The following is a 24,352-nucleotide window of genomic DNA, read 5'->3' as shown; positions in this document are numbered from 1 at the left end:
GAAAAGAAAGGAATGAGGGAGAGAGAAAAAGACCATATCCTTACAGTAAAAATAATTAAAGTCAGTGATGGAAATCTGTAAAGTATTTTCCCTTAAAAGAAGTCTGTATGTCAACCTGTTTTGAAAAACCTGTTTTAAATGAATTGCTGTTGTCCTCTAAGTCAGCACTGCAATAAGAATAGCTTGGTTTCTGTTTTAGCAGAACTCCAGACTAGCTCGGAGGTGTGAATAGAAGTCACAGTTCTGCTAATGTAGTATTCATCTTGGTCACATGTTCACACCAGACCAAGCTCAAAAGGCAGCCAAAAATTCTGTGCCCGTGAAATTATGTTTCACCACAGCTACAAATCCTATACTCCTTTCACGTCTGTTTTTAGGGGCTTGATTCTTATCCCATTCTTCATTTAGATATACTGAAGGCTAGTATCATCTATTCTGAGTAAAAATATGGTGACAACTTTTTTTAACCCAATTGTTTCAAGTTTCATATACTCTTTAATATCCAGAATGCCCTCTCAATCACTGCTTCCTCCCCATTCATAATTTCACAATCCACATCCCTTACTGTCCAAGCACACAGGGAGCCTCCAAGAATCAGATGATGAAAGAGGGAGAGGGAACTGGACACCGTCATCAGCCCACTAGCACCACTGCCACACTAGGCCCTGCTCCGTCTATTGATTTCTTGCCCCTGATCTGGGTTCCAGCTCCAAGGTTTCAGCTCTTCCGTTTCACAGGCACCAGACCACCCTCTGATGCCCAGACATTTTTTTCTGCAAAATCTTGAAATCATGCCAGGGTGAATGTGTCATCTAGGAGGGGTTCCTGGCTTCAACACACTCCTCCCTGACACCAGCCTTTACCCAAAATCCTTAGGCCCCTGCATTGAGTCTTCAATCCCCTGTCCTCCTGGCGAGGCCTGCTCTAGGGTCCTCACTGTTCTTTCTTGTCAGCAGACTCCAGCTCACCCTAACAAGTTTCTCTAATCTGCCTTCCAGGGAGCAGTTAGGGAAACTCCCATTTCTTCCCCATAGGAAGGCCTGACCTCTTTAGGCAGTTGGTCTCCTTCTCCAGAACTCTGGGTCCGAAGTTCATCACATGCAAATGTTCTTTCCCCTTTCCCAGGATATTGGTTAACTGTAGTCTCATCTTTGATAGTTAAGAGGAAGCCACTCAGCCCTCTCTTAATGAGGGCTTCATGCATAAAAGTGAAACAAATGCCTAAATAAAGTGGTTCTGTATCTCTTTCTATAAATGCAGAATGTGCTCACATGATGTGAGATTAAAATTCTACTTCAGTCCCTCACTCCGTTATTCAGAATCTCCCTCATACTAAGAAAACGGAAAGATTTCCAAAGATCATATATCTATAGGTGAGAAAAATCACATTGCTTTTGTGTGCTTATTTTAATACCAATGATCATTATTAGACATCAGGACCTTCTAACAGATTCCAATTCCAAGAAACCCCAAGCTCCCCATAAATAAGTCCTCCTGGATCCTATCTTGCCTGCCTTGACATGAATGAGTAAGCAGTCCTCTCCCGCCCACCTGACTTTGGTGCACAGGTATTTCCTTTTCGCCCCACTCCCAGCCCAGGGCCTCCCCTCTCAGCCAGGAAGTTGCCTGCACTTGTGCCACAAAGGGTGAGCCCAGATGCTTACAGTTGGGACCTCTTCCCTTCCCCTTCTTGGGTGTGACTGAGGAACAAGAATGAGGGAGGAGACACCCTAGAAAGTGGATGTTTCTCACTTGGATCTAAAAAATCTCCATCCCAATAAACAAGCCCTTCACCAACGACCAATCAGAAAAACTGTCAGTCTCACCTCTAGCCTGTTGCCTAGCACATTGTAGGCACTTGTTCAGTATTGAATAAATGAATGAATGAATCTATGCACTTCCACATGCAGTAAATATCATGAATTTCAATTGTTTAATATATTATATTTCTATATTCACACTTTAACAAGAAACTCCCAAAATCTTAAGGTAAAAGAAATCATTATTGCTCTGAAACACCATGGTCACTCCAATAATAGGATTTCAACATTGGTCATTTTTGCTGTCTGAGGCTGCACCAGCCAGGGCGGCTAATGCTAGCTTCTACAACAAACCTGAAACTTCCTTCAGCCACAGCTGTTTTATTTCTGGTCCACTCACATTCTGATGTTGACTGGGCAGCTCTCCCAGGTGGAGATCTTCTAAGCCTCGACTCAGGGATCCCCACTCCTTCCCTCTGTGGCTCTGTCTCCTGGAAAGGAAAAAGAGGAGTAGAAAACCTAGGAAATGTTAGTGGCTGTGTCACTTCTACTAACATTCTAGTGGCCAGAACTGGTCCCTGGTCACGGTCCCACCTAGCCGCAAGAGCCCTGGGAAGGGTGATTTTCTCGTGTGCGCAGGCGTTGGATGTATACAGTTTGGTGATGGCACTGCACTATCTCTGCCACAGGGGCTGAAGGAGATTTTCACGCTGGGGGGCCAAGCCTTCATGTGCAACCTTTACCAGATTCCTCCTACGCATTTCTCCTCAGTGAAGATTCATCAGGCATATTCACTCAGTCACTTAGAATATAAAAGCTTTCACTATGGTCTGGAAAATTGTGGTCAACACACTATACAGGTAGGGTTATTCCATGTAAACAGTCAGGTTTCAAAGTCCATGGGTGTGTTGCCTATGAGGCAAAAATAGTCTAGAGACTCAGCAAATATTTGCTATTGATGGTGAAAGTGACAACCTGATTCCTCTGCCCTATCTCTGGCCTTAACCCTTTCCACCTCAAAACTCTCCCTACAAAGTCCTGCTACTCTTCCCAGTTTCATTCTGCTCAGGTTCTACAGGGGGAGGTCAAGCTAAAACGAATTTTCTCAAGTCACGATTTATGGTGCTAACCTTCTATAGGTATTCCCTCACCTTCTACTCCTAGTCAATATATGTACTTCTCTCTGCATCTAGAGAATTTCTTTCTTACCCATCACCCACCACAGATCTGCGGACTTGAAGACCACCTCCATGTGGCACAATCGACAGCAGACACTGAAGCAAGCAAGGGTCCTTTATCACTAATCTCCTAACCAGCTGTTGTCATCAGCCCTCTCGCCAGCCCCAGGAATTTCCAGAAAGAAGAGGATTCTGTTGACAAACTCTCCTTCCCCGCTCCCTAGTTAGCTACCTGTACCCAGGGCCTCCTGTACCCCCAAATCAGTGATCCAAGGGCGTCAGGGGGAATCACAAGGGTTATCAGCAGAAAGAGTGCCGCTTTTATTAGCATTTGCTGAGAATCTGCTCTTTCCCACCCAGTTCTAAGAGCTTTAAAAGGATGGCCTCAAAGAATCCTCACAATAACTGAAGACTGTTATGATTTCTGTTTTACAGATAAGGAAGCAGAAAGCTAAGTAACTTGCCCCAAGCACACACTAATAGTTGATGGAGGTGGAGCGGGCATCCAGGCCCAACGCCCTTCACGGTGTGTGTGGAGAGAAACAGGAAAAGAAGAGGCTACTGCCTCCTCTGTGCTGCGGCCAGGCTGCTGTGGGAAGAAACCTGCAGGAGACGTGCCCCGCCTCCCAGCTCCTGGCCCGCCCTCCCTTCCTCCTCCCGCCCCTCCCTGCAGACCCAGCAGCTCCGGACCCCACCCCCACCCCCCACCCCCAGCCTGTAGGGCAGGCCCAGCTGCGCTTCCACTGCCTCTTTTCTTCAACTCAAGAGCTAAATGGGTTAAGTCAGTACAAAGCAGGAAGGAGAAGGAAGCTGTGTTTTGGCATTTGGTCCAAAAAGCATTCTTCCAACAGTTCTTCCGTGAATAAAACTGGCCCTTTAAACATCCAATTTTTTAAAAGCACATACCGTGTACCCAGTCACGGAAAAGGCAGTCAGCCAGCCTTACGCTGTCACGTGCTGACCGTGATGACCCCTCGGAAGACAGGCTAGAGACCGGTCGGTGAACTGTCCTTGGGAACATGGAGTCCCTCATCCTGTCACACCCCTGGTGACAGGAGGAAGCTACAGCTCTCCGCACACAGAGCGGCCGGAATGGGGGGTGAGCAGAGCCCCACCTCTGCCCTTCTATTCCTGCCTGTCTGCTGAACAGCGTGCAGCCTGTTTGCCAGTTCCTGGGGCTCCTGTCCCCTCCCTCCCAGCTGGATCACTCTTCTCTTGTGCACATTTAAAAAGCACAGTCAAGCGAACGGAAACACAGCAGCTTCCGAAAACAGTCAGACTAGATCAGTCTGTGTCCAAACAGGCCTTTCTGATCTGTGTGTCTTACTTGCTGTTCAGGAAGGAACACGCCGGCTCTGTCAGGTCATGCTTTGCAGAGGGAGCCAACAAAGCTCCTTAAACCACCACCCACACCCGCCCTGGGCCTCAGCAGCGGGAGGGACATTGCCAAAATTGGTGTCAGCTCCCCCTTTTCCTTTTCCAAGTACTGACATTCAGAAGGGGTCAGTTCTCCACCTTTCTATCACAAGGAAATGATCTAGTTTCAGGTTCTTCGAAAAATCTGGTCAGAATCATAGACTCTAACAGTCTTTTTTGGATGTTTTGTCCCTATGTTTGCTGGCTTTTAAAAGAAATCAACACACCTTTTCTGAACAGAAACAATTCTTTTCAGATGTCTATTTGACTGAGAATGTATTTCAGTTCTTCCTAATGATCACAGTGGAGTTTCAACTTGAGATTGAGCTACAATATTTAGAATGAAACTTCTGGTCCATTCCTGCTGGGCAGGTGCCCCCACAGGGGGTCAGGGAGCCAGCAAACCCCCCTGGCCTTCCTGGGACCTGCCTTCTGACAGTCACTGCAGGACTAGGGCCACGAGTGTTCAGGTGACAGGTGCCCTGCCACACCCACCTCCACATCTACTCCCAGCATGACGGAGATGTGCTGAGATGAGAAGGGAATCATCCAATCCAGGAGTGAGTCCCTCCAACCACATTGTTTATCTTCACTTCCAGTGTTCATAATCTCACACACACACACACACACACACACACACACACACAGAGGATACTTGCCAAACCCACAGAGCTGCAGCCTGGGTTTCAGTTTAAGTAGCAGATGTCACGTACTATCTAGTTTCGTGGTTCATCACGTTTTGCACAGTTGCAGCTGTTCTGCCCCCCTCTGCCAGGACATCATGGGTTGGTGCAGCACATGGGTGGGGAGCAGTGGGCGGAGGATATCCCTCCTCCTTACTATGTTAATGAGGACACCTTTTAATGCTGTTAGTATGACAGTGCATACTGACAAGGAGACCAGATTGCTGAATATCAAAGGATCAGGAACCTGTCCAAAAAAACACAAGAAAAGTACTGCATATCAGTGCAGGTTTTTGGTTCAGAGGCTATGGTGGCGTAGAAGCCATATTATGTGTGAGGATTCCAACTTCCAGACTGTTTCTGAACTGTCATTTGATGTCTGTGATAAGACGTCACCACCCTCTAAGCCACAATTCTAAGCCAGCACTGGTTTGTCACACCCTCCTGGAGTTATGGACTGGTGTTCTTCTGGGACAGGGCTGTGACTCACCCATTCTGTATCTGTGGCACCCCGCCCAGTACCTGGCACGGCACAATACACTGTCATGGGTATTTTCCATTCACCCTGCAGATCCACCCTTTCCCACCCTTCCCCAGCCTGCCCAGTGCCTCCATCAGGAGGGGTTCCTCGCCTTCAGCTGCTGGTTGGATTCCACCAGTGGAGCACAATGGCAGGAGACTGCAAGGAGGAGTGAGCGATCAGAGCCCCTTCTGACCAGGCTTCGTTTGGCAGCAGCTACATCCCTCTGCTGAAGTCATGATGGCAAGCAGGCAGTCTCCCCTTTGGCTGTGGCTCTCACCAAGTCTCACCAATGGTCACTTCCTCCCTTTGCCCTCCAGGCCAAGGGTGAAGGCTCCCCTCTGGTGCCAGTCTTAGCCAGGACAGGGGGCCTGGGTGGTCACCAGCAGCATCGACCACACAGTATCTGCAGAGCTGGGAGTCTCTAAGTTCTCCATCTGTAGCTCTTGCATGTGAAGAAATTTCTAGTAGTTCTCACATAGTATTCCCAAAGTTCATTGGGAAACTGGGGCTGGGAGAAGCAAGCAGAACTTCAGTCTCTGCTCTTATTCCCTTTTTATTTATTTTATATAATAAATTTCCATGTAAGATTATAACTGAACCCAACTTTTACTTAAAAAAAATCTTTGGGAAACCAAAGATGCATTATGGAATGTAAGTGGTCTGACATCAGGGTCCTTGTTTATCTTGTTCAGTGAGAGCCCCCAAAGCTTGCAGGATCGTGGGCACAGAGTAGGCCTTTGCTAATTATCTGCTTTAAAAAAGCATGAATGAAAATCTATTAACCCATTTAATCCTCACAACAGCCTTATAAGAAAGACAAGGTTAATATTTTCTTCCACACTTTCATAGAAGGAAACCCAACTTCAGAGACTTGACCAAACACAGGTTGCCTGTGCCTACCATGAGTTTGGTCTCAGTGGTTTATTAAGAGTAATATGCCTGCTCATGGGAGCTGTGAGGTGTTCACACCCTTTCTCCCACCCATGATAAAAGATGATCAGAGAACTGATGATTCAAAGAAATGGAAAGAATCCCATGCTCTTCGATTGGAAGAATTAACATTGTTAAAATGGCGACACTACCCAAAACAATCTACAGATTTAATGTGATCCCTATCCAATTATCCAAGACATTTTTCACAGAACTAGAACAAATAATCCTAAAATGTATATGGAATCACAAAAGGCCCAGAATTGCCAAAGCAATACTAAAGAAAAGAACAGAGCTGGAGGAATAACCCTCCCAGACTTCAGACGACACTACAGAGCTACACTAATCAAAACAGCATGGTATTGGCACAAAAACAGACATATGGATCAGTGGAACAGAATAGACAGCCCAGAAATAAGCCCACACACCTACAGTCATTTAATCCTTGACAAAAGAGGCAAGAATATACAACGGTGTATTCTTCAGCAAGTAGTGTTGGGAAAGCTGGACAGCCACATGTAAATCAATGAAGTTAGAACACTCTCTCACATCATTCACAAAAATAAATTCAAAATGGCTTCGAGACTTAAATATAAGACATGACACCATAAAACTCCTAGAAGAGAACATAGGCAAAACATTCTCTGACATAAACCATAGCAATGTTTTCTTAGGGCAGTCTCCCAGGGCAATAGAAATAAAAGCAAAAATAAACAAATGGGACCCAATCAAACTTATAAGCTTTTGCACAGCAAAGGAAACCATAAACAAAATGAAAAGACAACCTATGGAATGAGAGAAAATATTTGCAAATGATGCAACCAACAAGGGCTTAAATTCCAAAATATACAAATGGCTTGTATAACTCAATAACAAAAATGAACAACCCAATCCAAAAATGGGCAGAAGTCCTAAATAAACATTTCTCCAAAGATATACAGATGGCCAACAGGCACATGAAAAGATGCTCAACATCACAAGTTATCAGAGAAATGCAAATCAAAACTAGAATGAAGTATCACCTCACACCAGCCAGAATGGCCATCATCAAAAAGTCTACAAACAATAAATGCTGGAGAGGGTGTGGAGAAAAGGGAACCCTCCAACATTGTTCATGGGAATATAAATTGGTACAGCCATTATGGAGAACAGTATGGAAGTTCCTTAAAACTATAAAAACAGAGTTACCATATGATCCATCAATCCCACTCCTAGGCATATATCCAGAGAAAATTCTAATTTGAAAATATTCAAGCACCCCAATGTGCACAGCAGTACTATTTACAATAGCCAAGACAGGCAAGCAACCTAAATATCCATCAACAGATGACTGGATAAAGAAGTTGTGTGTATGCATGTGTGCACGTGTGTGTGTGTGTGTGTGTCTATGTGTGTGTGTATATATATATATGTATGTATATACACAATGGAATATTACTCAGTCATTAAAAAGAGTGAAATAATGCCATTTTCAGCAACATGGATGGACCCAGAGATTATCATATTAAGTGAAGTAAATCAGACAGAGAAAGACAAATATCATGTTATCACCTTTATGTGGAATCTAAAAAATGACACAAACTTACCTACAAAACAGAAACAGATTCACAGACATAAAAAACAAACTATGGTTACCAAAGGGGAAAGGGAGGGTAGGGATAACTTAGGAGTTTGGGATTACCAGATACCTATTACTATGCATAAAATAAATAAACAACAATGGCCTACTGCATAGTACAGGGAACTATATTCAATATCTTGTAATAAACCATAATGGAAAAAATATAAAAAGGAATTACGTATATAACTGAAATCACTATGCTGTACGCCAGAAACCAACACAACAGTGTAAATCAACTATACTTCAAATAAAAAATAACTAAAGTAAAAAATTGTTAATTTAAAAAATAAAAATAAAAGGTGCTCAGAAATGATTAAACAACAAAAATGACTTAGAAAATTCAAATATTTCACACATTAGAAGATTAAGAAGTCTAAAGTTAGTAACTTGGTATAAAACCAAAATTAGAAAAGCTTTCATGTGACTTAAGGACTGGTGTCCCAGGACAGATGCCACCCCCTTCACCCCTTTCATTGAGTCTGGGACACAGGTCCCCTAACTGCAGTGCTGTAACCTCTTTTTCCAGATCCGAGAGGGAGACAGAGAGAAGAGGAAGAAAATTAACCCTGAAAATTATTCAATATCAAGTTACAGCAACTGATTCTTTAGCAACAGCCATAAAGTTAACAAAACAAAACAAAGCTGATGAAATAAGACGGTCTCTGCCCTACTGACAGGTTTTATGCTGGAATCCCAGCTGCTATGCTAGGAACCAAGGTACGTATTCATATGTGTTTCAAATTATCATCCTAAATTTCACTACCCAAAATGCAAAAAGAAGTTTCTTGGGATGTTTCTTAAAGGGAGGACTTAGAGGAGGGGAAAAAAATTCAAATCTTATTTTTAAGAACCAAAGCCAACTACTTAAAAATCTGAGTGTTTGGTCTCAAGAAAGATAACCTGGCTTCACTCTAAAAACTGTGAATGCAACATCTAGTCATTTCAATGAGAAAGAAGAGAAGATGGGAAAGAGAAGAGAGTATGTTGGTTCTGATATTTAGCTCTTCCCAAGGTGCAACCCACATCCAGAAATATTAGATGTCAAAAATGAGAAAAAGCACTTTGTAGACCTGTGCTTAAGGAACTGCGTCCTCCGGTCCACTCCTGCTTCTAAGTACAAAGTGAGTGTGTGTGTGAGTGTGTGTATGTGTGTGTGTGTGTGTGTCTTGAGAAAGAGAAGCTGAGAAGGACTACATTCAGGGCTCTCTGATGTCTTACTTCCCTCTACTGGAGAGAGACCAGCACGTGTGTGCGGTATGTACGTGGTGGGGCCGGAGCAGGGGGTGGGAGTGTGGGAAGTTGGGGGCAGGACAGGGAAAGATGGAAAGGAAAGCAGAAAGACTAAAACTTTTCCATCTCAAGCTTGAAGTAAAGCTTTCTTATGATCTACTGCCAGCTTGCGATGAGGCCCCAGCACAGGCAGGAGCAGCAGACAGGTCAACCCTGACCTCACAAAGGGAAACTTCAGTCTAGAAATGCTAATCAAACATTTTCTCTGCAGCGTTTTCTGGTAAAGAGTTACCTCCGGGGTGGATTTGAACTCATCTCCCACCGGTCAAGGCCCTCTCTCTGGGACTATTTTATGATCTTTAGGTTACCAGACAGTCAGACATTAGAAAGGTGATCATTTTGAATTGCCAGGGCCCTAGTCTTGACTGGTACCAAATGACCCAGACTTCCAAGAAGGAGAAAAGTGAGTCAGTCTGGGGTCTTCAGACACAAAGCTTCCTTGAAAGCAGTAATAAAAGCCTGAAAAGTTTAATACTGTATTTCAGAAAAGCTAAATCTTCATTTGCCTACACGAATGCTGCAAATAATACTAGATTCCCAAGGTTCTTTTGCATTTTGTGAAAATTATGTCAATTCATCTTATTAGCACAGATACTTTGTGATTCACCAAAAAATCCAGTATTTTAAGAATCCAAACATAAGTTTAGAGTGGTTCCTTACATGACAGAAGTATTTTTTAACATCACCAAAATATTAAGTGTTTAAATATTAGCATTTTCAGATACAATTCACTTTAATTTTTTTAATATACATTAAGTCACAGTAAATTTAGAGTTAGTTTTACCAGGTGCCTTGGGAATTGTATTTTCAGTTAAGTTCTGACACAAAGGTTTTAACAGACAGCTGTTCTAGGAGACTGGCTAGCATCCTTTTTAATGTTGAGAATTTCAATGAGGGTAATGTCTAAATCTGAAATCTCTGCATGAGTAAATGGACATCCTCCTCCTCTATTTTTATAGTGATTTTTATTTTTAAAAAATGTCTTACATACAAAAATCTACCTAGTCTGTACAATATGACGAGTTTAGAGATAAACACAGTGATTTCAAATAGTGATAACACATTGATGTTCTCAGAATTTTTCATATAGACTTCTATTGCATAAAGTAAGGTATAGCTATAATTTGCAAAAATATGTACAAAGAGGATGAAGTGCATTGATGGAACAAATGCCTCTCACCCCCTCCTCCCATATGCCCAGGGTAATTTTGATTTGTTTTGAAGCCACTTGCCAAGCAACTGGACTCTGCATGAAGTGGTGGGGCTTGGTACCTGGCCAGCCCAGGAGGCATCAAATTGTTCTTTGTACTTTGTTTATTAGAATTGACACCACAGCAAGCTGAAAATTGTCCTGAGCAGCAGCTTTGGTGTGTTCCATATCTGGGCCAAAGGGGACTGCAGTCAGGGTAAACCCTTCGTGTTTACACGGCATCATCTCATTCCCTAATAACCTTGCATGCCGAAGGAGCCAGGGGCCTTGAGTTCCCAGGAGAGAAGATGCTACAAACGGTGGCTCTAAACTACTCTTCTTCTTGGAGGAAAAACTCTTGTGATACTTTGAAATATACAGTTTGAATGTATACAATGTCCCACATACTTCATAGGATAGCAAAGAATCCTTGGTCTTTTCTGGGACTTCACAGTTTAATTTAACAGGATGATTGCTATGTTAATTATAAAACCCTGATGATGTATTAAGTATTTCCTTGACATCAGAACTTGAATTAAGCACTTGGTGCAAAGAGTGTATCTGAGAAGCTATACCAGGAGGCAGGAGCGAGTGAGCTCAGAGAGCGAGACATCGGAAGGAGGGAGAGTTCGTCAGGCCCACGCAGGGTGGCACTGAGCCCTCCAGCCAACAGCCACATGAGTGAGCTTGGAAGAGGCTCCTCCAGCCCCAGTCAAGCCTTCAAGGGCTGACAGCTTACTTAACTGCAATCTCATGACAGACTCTGGGCCAGAACTACCCAACTAAGTAAGCCACTCTAAGGTTCCTGACATCCAGAAACTGTGTGAGATAAATTTGTTGTTTTAAGCTGCTAAATTTTGGTATAATTTGTACTGCACCAATAGATAACTAATACAGTGTTTGTATAAAGTAGGCTAGTAAATGGTAATAAAATGCCAGATTTTGGTATACAATTTAGGTGGAAACAGCAGGAAGCAGAACCCTCCGTGTAGCGTGTGCCACATAAATGTTGTTTTCATCTGATTAGCACATGTCCTTCCCCTCCTCCTTCTGCTAATTTCCTTTTCTCACAGGAAGACAATTCCACGTGTTTCAAGTGGTGCTGACTCCAACCCACATAGGCCAAAGAAGTGAGTCAGATCAGATTTAAGTTCCCCACTCCCTTGGTACATCATGAAAGACAGGCTAATGAGAACAATTCCTGGACCTTTTCTCCCTAGAGTTGTTCAGGGAGGGAAAGGCCTTAACTTCCAAATAAAGTTAAAGATGGTAAAGGTATCCGATGCCCTGGATTGAGTAGTTCAAGTCAGAACAAATCTTAGAATTTTCAGTTTTATGGGTCAATGAACTCTTTTTTTCTGGGTTGTGGTATATTTATACAATGGAATACTACTCAGCCATAAAAAATAATAAAATAATGCCATTTGCAGCATTTGCAACATGGATGGATCTGGACTGAGTGAAATAAGTCAGAAAGAGAAAGAAAAATACCATATGATATCATTCATATGTGCAATCTAAAAAGAAAATAATGAAGACACTAAAGAACTTATCTAAAAAACAGAAGCAGATTCAGACATAGTAAACAAACTTATGGTTACTGGGGGAAAGGGACTGGATGAGATAAATTGGCAGTTTGAGATATGCAAATATTAACTACTGCATATAAAATAGATAAAAAACAAATTTCTTCTGCATAACACAGGGAATTATATACAGTATCTTGTAACCTATAATAATAAAGAATATGAAAACAAACATATGTATTTATATGAATGACTGAAAGTTTATGCTGTACACCAGAAATTGACACATTTAAACTCACTATACTTCAAATAAAAAATAATTTTACTACAATAAAAAATAATAGAACTGTTTTCTTTCTCGTCTACCTTTTTGGAGAGGTTTTCTAGCTTGGAAGAAAACTGTTTTTAATTACTTTTCCTCAACAGCAGTTACATCTGTACATGTGAGCAGGAATTACTCGGCCTCCCTCATAGAATCACATAACACAAGACACCCGCTGCTGTGAACCGCCAAGGCAGAATTTGATATGAAGAGAACTGAACCGGTGACACGTGTCTCACAGAGCCACAAAAACAAGCTGTAAATGTTATAATGTAGCCATCAAGTCCTATGATTGTGTTTCCCTCCATCAGATTTCTGTGAAACTTCGGATAATGGGCAGGAGATTAAAATGCTTCAGTAAGTGTGTTGTGGACAGTTCTTGAAAACCAGAGGTCAGGAGGTTTTCTTTTTTTTAAGGTACAAATTCTGGGGTGTTCGGGGGGGGACTGATTAAATTATAAAATACATTGATTTTGGGAACATTTTGAAAACAATGGAATAGTTTCTACTGCTCACGGACAACTATTACTAACATTTAGATATGCATCTTTCCAATCTTTTCTCCTTACATAGTTTTGGGCTTGGTTTTTTTATTTGTTTGTTTATTATATAGTTGTCATCAGACTGTGCATACAAGTGTATACCTGGTTTTTTTTCTTAACTCTTTGACATGAATCTTTTTTCATGTTTCCAAAACCTCATTGTATCTGCTTGAAAATCTATTGAGTGGGTGTAGCAATCATTTGCTTAATCATCCCCTTATTCGGAACACTTAAGCTATTTTAAAATTCTGGTTATTTTGCAATAAAAGAAATTAAACTAAAAAGAAAATCTGCATGCAAAAAGCTAACTCTTAGTATATACCTACAGAAGTCAGGTGCTTTCACCAGCAATTTTCATTCTTTTCTAGTAAAGGGAGTAAGTTAAGCATGTTTCTTGTATTCACTCTACATTCTTGAGAAATGTATGATCATTCCCTTGGATAATGTTCTCAGGGTTCACAAAGCAGATTCTTCACAAATGTGACTTCCTACAGTGACATCTGGTGTTTCCATTTGATTTAACAACTCATTCCAGGAAATGTTTAAAATTGGCTGACTCCAGTAGATGTCAGCAAAGCTCTAAAGCAGCCTCTCCAACTCTCAGGCACAAGCGAACCACTTGGGAATCTTGTTAAAATGCAAATTCTAATTCAGTAGGTCCATGTGTCGAATCAGCTGCCAAGTGATACCTATGCTGGTGGTCCACGAAGCACACGTGGAGCAGCTGGGCTCGAAAAGCCGTCCTGCTACCTTGGCTGCTGCACATTAGAATCACCTAAGAGACCTTCTGAACAGAGGATGTGATGCCTGCATCCTGGCCTCAGAAATTTTTAATGCCTCCCTGGATGATTCTAATGTGCAGCCAAGGCTGAGAACCACAGCTCTACGAACACTGCAACACCCAAATGTCTACCCCACAGAGCTGCAGCCTGAGGAGCTAGCGAGACTTTAGATACTGTCTTGTCCTCCCCAAAATGTCATTAGTAGGTGAAGAAACTTAAGCCCGGAGATGATAAGACACTTAATCAAGGTCACACCATGGTTCTAGTTTAGTACAATGTCCACTAAAATATACGGTAACTGGGAGATTCTATTCTCATCCGTATGCTTTCATCACACTCTCTAATGGGATTCTTAACGGCTAGTACCTCCTGTTAATTTACTTTTCTTGTGGGATTGGGATATAGGGGACCTGCTTAAGACTCTTCTCCTTCACAAACAGGGCAGAGAAGGTAAAGAGACGGAGAGGTAAATTCACTAGGTCCTCCCTGATTTTCCCCATCTTGAGAAGGAAGCACGTGGATGTGCCCTTAGCCTTTGCACGCTCCCCCAGCACACAGCCCCACTGCCTGTACAGCCCACAGATCTCAAACCACACATCAGTTGCTTAGACTCAGTTCCACCAGTGACAGGGGAACAACATGTGGAATCACTGGAGGCTACACAACTGGGCCACCCAATTAGAAATTCACGGCGAAACTTCAGGACAAAATGGAGATCTGAAGACCAGCGCGGTATGCCCAGCAGAGTTGTTTATGCTGGCCCCAGCCCTCCTATCCAGGCTAAGTTCTCAGGCAAAAGCATCCTCTGAGTGCCCCTGCTGGGAGCAGGGAGCAAGCTCTGTCCTCCAAGCCCTATATCTTTGCCCTTAAAAATGAACCCTGGAAATGGAACCAAGCTGCACAATCTCTTATCAAAAGCAAACAAAGATGCCTCCTTAGGCCCTTCATCCCCATCCATGTGCTGCTCTGTTTCTCAGCTCCCTTTTATAGCAAAACTCCTAAACAGAGTTGTACACATACTTGCGTTTTCATTTCTTTACTTCTCACTATGGTTTCAGCTCACACTCACAAAGCATTCATTGCCCTGAATTTGATCTTGTCCAGACACCAGTGATCTCCCTCTTAACCGACCACTGAAGCACTGCTCAAGTAGATAATCATCCCCCTTCCCTTGAAAACTCCAGACATCACTGGAAGTCGCTTCTGCATCTCTAGTGATGACCACTCCTCCTCCTTCCAGCATCACAGTCTCAGTCTTCAACCCTCTCGTCTATCTACTTCTCTCCCCTTGGAAGGTCTCACTCAGATTCAGGACTTTAAATATATCTAGATATTCAAGAATCTCAAACCCACATCTTTATCCCTGATCTGTCCCCTAAATTCCCAGCCCATATCTCTAGCTGCTCTGCTTGGTGAATTCCTCACCCCAGGCAGCCTCCCCTTACTGAAAAATAAACATTTACCCAATTTGTCAGACTCAAAATACAGGAGACTCTTTTTCTCACAGCCCACATCCAATTCATCAAATCAGAATCAAAATTTATTTCAAACCCTTCACCTTTCACCACACCCACTGCTACCATCTAGACCAAAGCCGCCACCATTGTCCACCTACAACATGCAACAGTTCTGTTAGGTAGTTAGGTAAGTGGGGGCACCGGGCAGACAGGTGAAGGAGAGGGAGGATGGTCCGGAAGATGGTGTTATGCCTGCTTCCAGCATAGACTTTACTTCTCAATGAGTGCCAGCAAGAAAGCAGTTAGAACCTGACAGCCACAACTGCAGAGAGGACTTAACCGGACACACCCAATATTCACTGTATTATCATTAACACTGCGGTTTAGGTCCCCCACCCCATGGGTTTTATGTGTACACCCTGGGTAAGGATGTGCGCAAAGGGGCCAGACATGACAGCATTCCAGGGACAAAAGCCGTCAAGCAAGAGACCAGCTCTAAGAGAGGGTATAAGAGAAGGGGAGACAAACCACAGCTTTTCCTCTCTGGGATCAGCCGCCTCCTGTCCTCGAGGGTGTACTTTTACTTCTCTAAATAAATCTTTTAAAATCTTCTGTTACACAACGACTGTCTCCTGACTGTAAACTTGTCTTTTGGGAAGACAAGAACCGGGGTCTTTAACTTTTGGGTAACAGTCCTGCACCTGGGCTCTCTGATTCTTTTTCCTCTCCTCAGTGGCCAGGCCTCCGGAGAGCAGCCAGAATGCTCTCCCTAACACATAAATCTGATCTGTCTCGCCCCTGCTGCAATGGCCTCTCATAATACTTTGACTAAATCCCAAACTCCTTACCATTATCCCGTGAGGTCCAAACATCCGGCTCTTGCCTCCTCCTCCAGCGGCATCTCCTTTCACTCTCTGCCTCCCTCCCTTCTGTTGGGCCAGACTGTCCTGCTTGCTTTGCCTACGATGGGCCAGGCTGTCTTGTTGGCCATTCCATCTGGAACAGCCTTCTCCCCAGACAGTCACGGGTTGGTGGTCTCCCATCATCCCAATCTGCTCAAATGTCACCTTCTCTGCTTCCTCTATCTTAAGTCACTGCCCCCTCGGTCTCTTTCCTCTCTAACCCATTTACATGTGCTGTATTCCTTCTTACTTTTCCTGGCGTATTACATATGTATTAATTTACTGTTCTTTCTCCCCCGCTAGAATTTGAGCTCCATGAGGGTAGAGAGATTTAATTGTAAAATTCTACATGTCCAGCCCGGGAACTGGGCCTGGCACCTAGTATGTGATTGACAAATGTCTGCGGGTGAATGAATGAATGAATGAATGAACGGAGGGCAGAAAGCAGGGCTGTCAGAGGCAAAGGTGGGGACTTGGAAGGTGGGTCCCAGAGAGAAGTGAACTCCCAGGCAACAAGTCTCCTTTTCAGAAACTGAATTCCTCCTCTGATTTCCAAGCATATTAAGTCCTTTTACTGAAACTGGGGATTTCCAGCAACATATGCTTTAAGACAGTCTCTGAATAATGGCCGAAAGCCAAGACTTCTCATGCTGTTTTCAGAGAATAACAGGAAGCAGAAGCAGCAGTCAGGCAACCAGCTCACTAGCAAAGGGCAGGCAGGAAAGGGGACCCCGCATGTTTCAATTTGAGTTCATCTGAGGATTTAACAAAGCAAAGGGAAACTAGCGGTGGATCACAGGGAGAAAACAAAAGCCCACTCAACACAGAGGGACTGTCCCAGAGGGTGATAAATAAAAACAAACCCACGTCTAATTATTTAAATTTTAGTTTAAAAATTTTAATTTGCATTCATATTTTGGCAGCCACATTATATGCTGGTGTATGTTGTCCACGTGGAGGTCAGATTGTTACTGAGCAAAATATGAGGGCACAGAATGGTGTCTCTGCAGCTGGACAGTCACAGGTGATCTGCTGGCTGCTGTCAATAGGACCACAAGACACACGACTGTCATCAGTGTCTCTGCAGACAAGGTGACTAACCCAAATGGAGGCTGGACCATGATGAGGTGCTGACCTGACTCCCAATGCTGCATCAGATGTTTCACCTCCAGCCCCAGTGACCTCTCCTCACCACGTCCCCTGCCTCTCCGGCCCCTTAGGAAATACCTAGCCCGTATCTTCCAATCCAATGCCCTGATTCCCCACACAAAGGCACAAGATTTTTTTTGCTGCTTCTTCTAAAGTAACGAATCATAAAGTAATCCATAAAGTAATGAATCCCTCCTGGTCTAGATCTGGGCTTCCCAATACAGCAAACACTAGCCACACGTGGCTATTTAAATCTGACTTAAAGTTAAATAGAATTTACAACTTAGTTTTTCTCTCACACTACCTACACTTCAAGTGCTCACTATCCACATGTGGCTGGTGGCTACCATACTGCACGGGACAAACAGAGTGTCTCCACCATCTCAGAAAGTTCTACTAGACAGCATTGGTCCAGATTAGACAGCAGTAAATGTACAGAGTAAAAAGGACAAAAATTAGTAAATTAAAGTGTTACTCTGCTACCGTGAGGGATAAAAAGAATGGAAGACATTTTCCTGAAGAACGCCAGAATGTCAAGAAGCAGACCCAGAAACCCGAAGCCAGTAAATGACAAGGACTAGCTAGTGGGGCAGGAAGCACAAGAATGTGACGTCACAGACGGTAGGGAAAGACGACACTTCAGGGGAAGGAGTGCTCAGTCATCCCAATGCTGCTGGGAAGTCAAGCGAGACGACTGAAAAGGATGCACTGATAGAGGGACTAGGAGAAGATGTTGGTGATTCTGGACAGAGAACTTTCTGAGGCGTGGGAAGGGGTAAAAGCCAGGCTGCAATGGCTAGAAATTTGACCAGGAAAAGACGGCAAATGTAGGCAATTCTTTCAAAAAGCCGGTTATGAATTACAGGAGAAATGGAAAACTTAAGGGGGTGATGTGAAGTCCAGGGAAATTTTTTTAACCCATGTGAAATATTTCACATTTCGTATTAAAGTACGGTTGATTTACACTGTTGTATGTTTCAAGTGTACAGCAAAGTGATTCAGTTATATATGTATATTCTTTTTCAGATTCTTTTCCATTATAGATTATTACAAGATGCTAAATATAGTTCCCTATGCTAAACAGTAGGTCCTTGTTGGAGAAACAAGAGGACTAAAATGACAAATGGAAAACTTGATGTGCCTCAAATACAGAGCCTTTTCTTACTCAGTCCCGGGGCTGCAGGAGAGGCTGGGAGTGAGACAGGAGTGATTCATACCAATCAGCGATCAAGACCCACAAGCAGGGAAGATCGTCTCAAGCCCACGGCCACTCTCTCCCTCGGACATCTGAGCAGGAGGCTCTGGAGCTGGGGTGCGAACTTCCAAAGAACAGAACTGGATCTCCTTCAGTCTTCAGGACTGCAGATGGAGACCAGCCTGGCTCTAAGTGAAAGGGACAGAACGGGGCAGAGACAGACTGCAACCCAGATTCAACTTTCCTCAGACCCTGACAGGCCCTCATTCCCTCTGCCTAAGACAGGACAACCTCTCCCTACCTTTTTTTCACGCTACTTGGCACACAATCAGTTGATATGTAGTAAGTCAAGAAAATATCCGTAATAAAGTGGAAAAAACCAGATAGGAACTAAACCCACAGATGATCCAGATACTGATGTTAATAGAAAAATGGAAAACAGTAAAATCAATAATACCTATCCAACTAAATAAGTCCATTTTGAATGTTTTTATCCCTCGTGTAATCACTAAAAATACATATATAAATAATGCATGTAATAACCAATATATAATATACTGTAAAATAGTGTATAACCAATGAGTCAATAGAAGAAAATAGTGGAAGAATAAAAATATTTGGATATTCCAAAAGAAGGTAAGAAATGAAGAGAAATGGAACATAAAACCTATGGGCCAAACAGAAAGCAAACAGTAAGACAGTAGATATAAAACCAAGTACATCATCACCACGGCCTGACCGTTATGTGCTATATATGCCTGTGGCTGCTTCTCGACTCCCGTCACTGTTGTCCAAATTCAAGTCTGTGTAGATTCGTCACCGAGACTAATTCAATAAGCCCCTAACAATTTTCCATGCTTCTCCTTTGGCCTCTTCCAATCCACCCTCCTTAGAAACGCCACCGTAATTTTTTTTGATGTGAATCTGACCACATTCCCCCTCTGCTTAAAATATTTCAGTGGTTCCTATTAACTTAAGAAAGGCATCACAAATTGAAGACTCCCTGAATATTCTGTCTTTCTGGAAAGAAATGAAAGGGTCTAAGAATACTCATGTTGAGTGATCTCATGACAACAATTTCCCAAAGAACTGTGTTTTCAGGCAGAGCAGGGGCTTCCAGTCGGCCCTTCCCCGTTAGTGCCTGTTCCCCGCCTGGCTCCAGAGCCAGGTATCAGTTGCTTTCTGGCATCACTCTCATACAGTTTTTTAGAGCCTATGAATGAGGGAAGAAATATTGCTCTGGGTTTCCATTTCTAATAAAAGTGATCAAAAGACAGAGAGGGCAGTGTGTTTTGACAACAAATGGGAGAGAGCCTGTGCCTTCAAAGACCCTTTCTACAAGGACAGTGTGCAAGCTGGCAGCCAGCTTTCCTCCCTGCTAACACTGTGGGCGTGGCCCCTTAACACAGCACACAGGTGCTTCGGGACTGGACTCTGGCCTCCATCCTCATCTTGTCCTCTGCCATTCCTGGCCTGGGTCCTTATGCTCCCTCAAATGATGCCCTTTCCACAGGAGGTCACCTACCCATCCATGTTGTTCTGGCCCTTTGTGCCATTCCTATGCTGTTCTCCTTAAGTAAATGACAATTCAAATGTCATCTGCTCTGAGAATCTTCCCTGAGTGTTCACCCTAAAGCTGGGTCCTTCTCCATCTTCCCCAAGATCTATTTAAAATCTTCACCTTACACTTAGCACGCTACACTGTAATACCTTTGCGTGGGTTCTCTTCCCTGTGGGCTTCTGAGTGCCTTGGTGTCTTACTTGTCCTTGTGGCTCAAGGACCAGCACAGGGAAGGACACGTAATCTTGTAAGCGTTGGTGAAATGATATGAAATCATGTGTACTCAATAAAAATCTATTTTGTCCCTGTCCCACCCCACCATAAAACCTAAAGATTTTGAAAGTAGATACTTAATAGCACTTTACTAACTAGTACACTTTCGACTGGAAACATTTTCCAACGTTTTCATGTACGGATGATCTCGTAACTTAACTCCTGCTATGTAGCCACCATTCTTACTCAGGACATGAGGAATCCAGTCTGGTCCAATGGCTCCACCTGATGGCCACATCAAGGAATTGTATGCCTCAAAACCAGCCACAGAGGTGTCACTTGTTTTAACTCTTGTCTTCTTAGTCTAGGAGATCATGATTAGCTGACTGCCTTGAAGAAGAATCTGTGGATGGTTGGACCTGAGCCTCTCCTGACAGGTAAAGAGTGAGGACAGTTTTGTCCTAATGGAATAAAAGGGAAGCCCCAAATTGTGGTTTGGGAGTTGGATATATTGGGAAGATGTGAGTGGATCTGAGAGGGGAAAGGGATAAACAGTTTTAGACACAGAATTATGCATCTTCTTAGATACTGTCAACTACTTTCTTTTATCTTTCTTGGTTAGCCTGCTGCTTTGTGTCTTGGATGAAACACCGGCCCACCAAGTATGGGATCTCATATCCCACAAAGCCTGGACTCGTATGAAACCACCCAAAGTGCAAGAGAGTTAGCTCCCTGTAAGGGAAAATCTGACCAGTGAATGGAGACATCAGGCAAATAAACTACCTTTTCATTCATTCTTCAGCAGACCATCTCCAGCTGGAGAAGTCCTAAGCCAAGTCCCCCAGGCTGCTCAGTCATCTGCTGTGTCTTCCTGGCTCGTGATGAAGGCAGAGGCAGCATGAGAACATTTCACTGTTGTTTACTGTCTTCCCTTTCTTCCCTCATAATCACCAGAGCTTGTACAATTACCCCTCCCTGGCAAAAAAAAAAAAAATTAAACATAAATTTTAAGCTGGGTAAAGACATGAGGGAAAAAGTAAAAAGGAATTAAAGGCTTTGGGGGGGGGGGTTTCACAACTGTAGGAGTTCAGGTACTTGAGAAAATTAGCTGAAAAAACAGAAGGAGATGGCCAGAGGGTGGAAGTTTGGAAAGTAAGAGTATGGACGAGTTGAAGCTGTTGAGAGCGAAAGAAACAGCCAAGGGTGTGACTGATACACAGTTATGGGAGAAGAGGAAGTTAAGGAACAGACCAGGGTAGATTAGTTTCCTATTGCTGCTGTGACCAAATACCATAAATTTCATGATTTAAAAACAACATGAATTTATTATCTTACAGTTCTAGAGGCCAGAAGTCTTAAATCAAGGTGTCTACAGGGCTGTGTCCCTCCTGGATGCTCTAGGGGAGAATCCATCTCCTTGCCTTTTCCAGTTTCTAGAGGTCACCTGCATCCTTTAGCTCACCACCACTTCCTTCAACTTCAAGGCCAGCAGCACAGCATCTTCAAATCTCTCTGATCCTCTTGACTTCCTCTTACAAGGACCCTTGTGATTACACTGGGCCTCCCAGATAATCCAGGATAATCTTCTAGTCTCGGGATCTTTAATGTAATCATACCTACAAAGTCTCTTTTTGCCATGTAAAGTAACATTCACGGGCTCTAGGACATGGACATCTTTGTGGAGACATTAATCTGCTTGCCACATGGGGTGTCACAACTCATGACACATGAATACAGGTAAGACTGCTAAACTAGTACTTGTGGAGATAATTCTCTCTCCTGCCCTCCTCCCAAAAGATGCTGCCTGGGGCTAGAATTCTAGGTCCTTACATTAAGATTGGATGCAATTTGTCCGAGAAAAATTGAAGTCCTTTAGTAAAGTTTCTAAAAAAGTTTTACTAACACGGTCTCTGAATTTTCACTTCTGCCAATATAACTACATTTTAAATGGTTGATACAGGAAGAGTTATTAGACCAGTGATGTAGCTTTTCTAGAATCCATTTTATTGAGGTATGAATGACATACAAAAAGCATACCTATTTAATGTAAGCAACTTGATCAGTTTGGAGACAGGTATACATTAGTAAAAACCACAATCTATGTCACAAATATATCTATCACCTCCAAAAGTTCCCTTGACAAGTACACTTAAGGTAAGATTTCACTTAGCAAAATTTTTAAGTATAAATCAGTATTGTTAATTACAAGCACAAGGGAGGACCTGAAACAGTCGAGAGAGAAAGGAAAGCCGGCGGCACACGGGCTTCTCTGGGTCATCTTGAGCTTTGCGTTTAGTCTAAAGTGACCCCCTTCCCCATCAGGACACTGCAGTTCCTTCTCGCTCTCCAGCATCTCTATTACACGTGCATCTTTTAAAATCTCCCAACACACTCTTACCTCCAACGACTCCAGCCAAGGGCGCATCAAGGTTTTGTGGAGCAGGTTTATATAAGTTGGTGGGGGTCGAGGGGTATCTTTAAAAAAAGAAAATTTTGCAAATTTTACACTGCCTGAAGGCTCAAGTCTCAATAGCTTCAAGGTGAACTTTCCTCAGACTCCAACTTATGAATGTTAAACAACCTGAATGTTCCTTTCCCGCAGCATCCTTTTCCAGGGAGGATGGAAAATGCCAAGGAGAGCGATCCGAGAAAGGAACATGCTCATTGGAAGAGAATAAAGGAGACAGTGGGGAAGGAAGAAGGTAAATATCCCAAGCTCCCGCAGAGATTTACTTCGGGCCGGAAGCTGCGCGCGCGAGAAGCTGCCCCTTTCTCGGAAAGCCTGGTGTGCCTCGGATTCACCCGGGTCACCCTCCCTCAGGCCTCCTCGTGCTCTGACACTCGCTGTCCACTAGGTGGCCCCGTGTGGCCGCAAATCCGCGGCGATTTGGGGGAAACGGCTAGCGCGGAGCCCACCCTTGCATCCAGGGCCAGCGCAGACCCCGGGCTGCCGCAAAAAAGCGGGCCCCCTCCCTCACTCCTGCGGCGCTGCTGTCGCTTCTGTGGGCCCCTGGGGAGGAGAGGCTGGCGGCTGCAGGCATCTGGGTGGTGATGAAAGGAATGGGAGGAAGTGGGGGCGGACGAGGAGCGGGAAAAACCAGAGGAAGGGGCTGCGCTGGGGTCCTGAGCGCGCTGGGACCAGGCGGCGGGGACCTAGCCGGCTCCACTGCCCGCTCGCCTTGCCCCAGCCCCCCCACCCCCCGATCCTGGACGTGGCTCTGCCACCCGCCGGTTCCAGGTGCTCTTGGCTGGAGCCCTTTGAGAATGAAGGAACTTCCTGGGCCCTTCTTAGACCTATTAGCGTCGCCCCTCACCCCAACCCCGAGGCTTCCTGCTCTGGTTTCGGGCCGCCCACCCTGTGCCCTCCACCCCCGCCTTGCGAGCCAACCCCCAAGCCTACCTGGAAGAATGGAGGTCGCCATCTGGTTCCTAGTCACCCGCTACGACCCCCGTCTCCCCACTGTACCCACAGAGAACTCGCGGAGCCTGGGGAAGAGATGGAACTTCATCCTTCCGAGGCCAGAGGGGAGAGGATGTCACCCAACAACCGAGGTGCGGAGGCGAAAGGAAGCGGCGGCTCGGTCCCGGGGAGAAGACGCCGGAGCCCTGGCCAGGCCCGCGCCTGCGCCTGCGCCCGCGCCCGCGCCCGCGCCCGCGCCTCTCCCGCGCCGGGAGCCCCGCGGGAGGCGCCTGTATATCAACACCACCTTGGATTAAGGGTTGGACTCAGCTGGTTTCTCTCGGTAGCAAAGAATCACTACTGAATGTACGCAAGTCCCTCCATGTGGTATCATTTTAGCCTCACTAGGAAGAAATGCATCATACACGTGTAACAAGTGAGAAAGCCTGCTAGGAGACGTTGGATCGTTTTAATTTACCCAAAATCAACAGCTGGTGAGAGGCACAGTTGGAATTTGCAGGTCTATTTCCTAAAGTTATTTGTTATATATTTAATGCATATGAATTAATCCCTGTGGTAACCCTTTTTAATATTACAGAAATAGTATGCACTCATGAAGAACATGGAAAATGAAAACAGAATAAAAGTAAACCACCTATAATTTCAACAGGTACCACTGTTAACATTTTCACTTATTTTTCTCATATATATGT

At 44.1% G+C, this 24,352-nt stretch overlaps 1 long non-coding RNA gene across 1 annotated transcript; it reads right to left on the bottom strand.

Annotated features, from left to right (window-relative positions):
- Positions 1-2,159: 2,159 nt before the first annotated feature.
- LOC140689792 (uncharacterized) lies at positions 2,160-23,855 on the bottom strand. Its single transcript, XR_012064905.1, has 4 exons — positions 23,640-23,855; positions 22,638-22,714; positions 21,023-21,214; positions 2,160-2,251 (listed from the first exon to the last, which is right to left on the bottom strand). It is a non-coding gene; the product is annotated as an uncharacterized lncRNA (long non-coding RNA).
- Positions 23,856-24,352: the final 497 nt, after the last annotated feature.

Source organism: Vicugna pacos, chromosome 3 (assembly GCF_048564905.1).
Source record: "Vicugna pacos chromosome 3, VicPac4, whole genome shotgun sequence".
Lineage (NCBI taxonomy): Eukaryota > Metazoa > Chordata > Mammalia > Artiodactyla > Camelidae > Vicugna > Vicugna pacos.
This window is presented reverse-complemented; position numbering and strand designations above follow the sequence as displayed.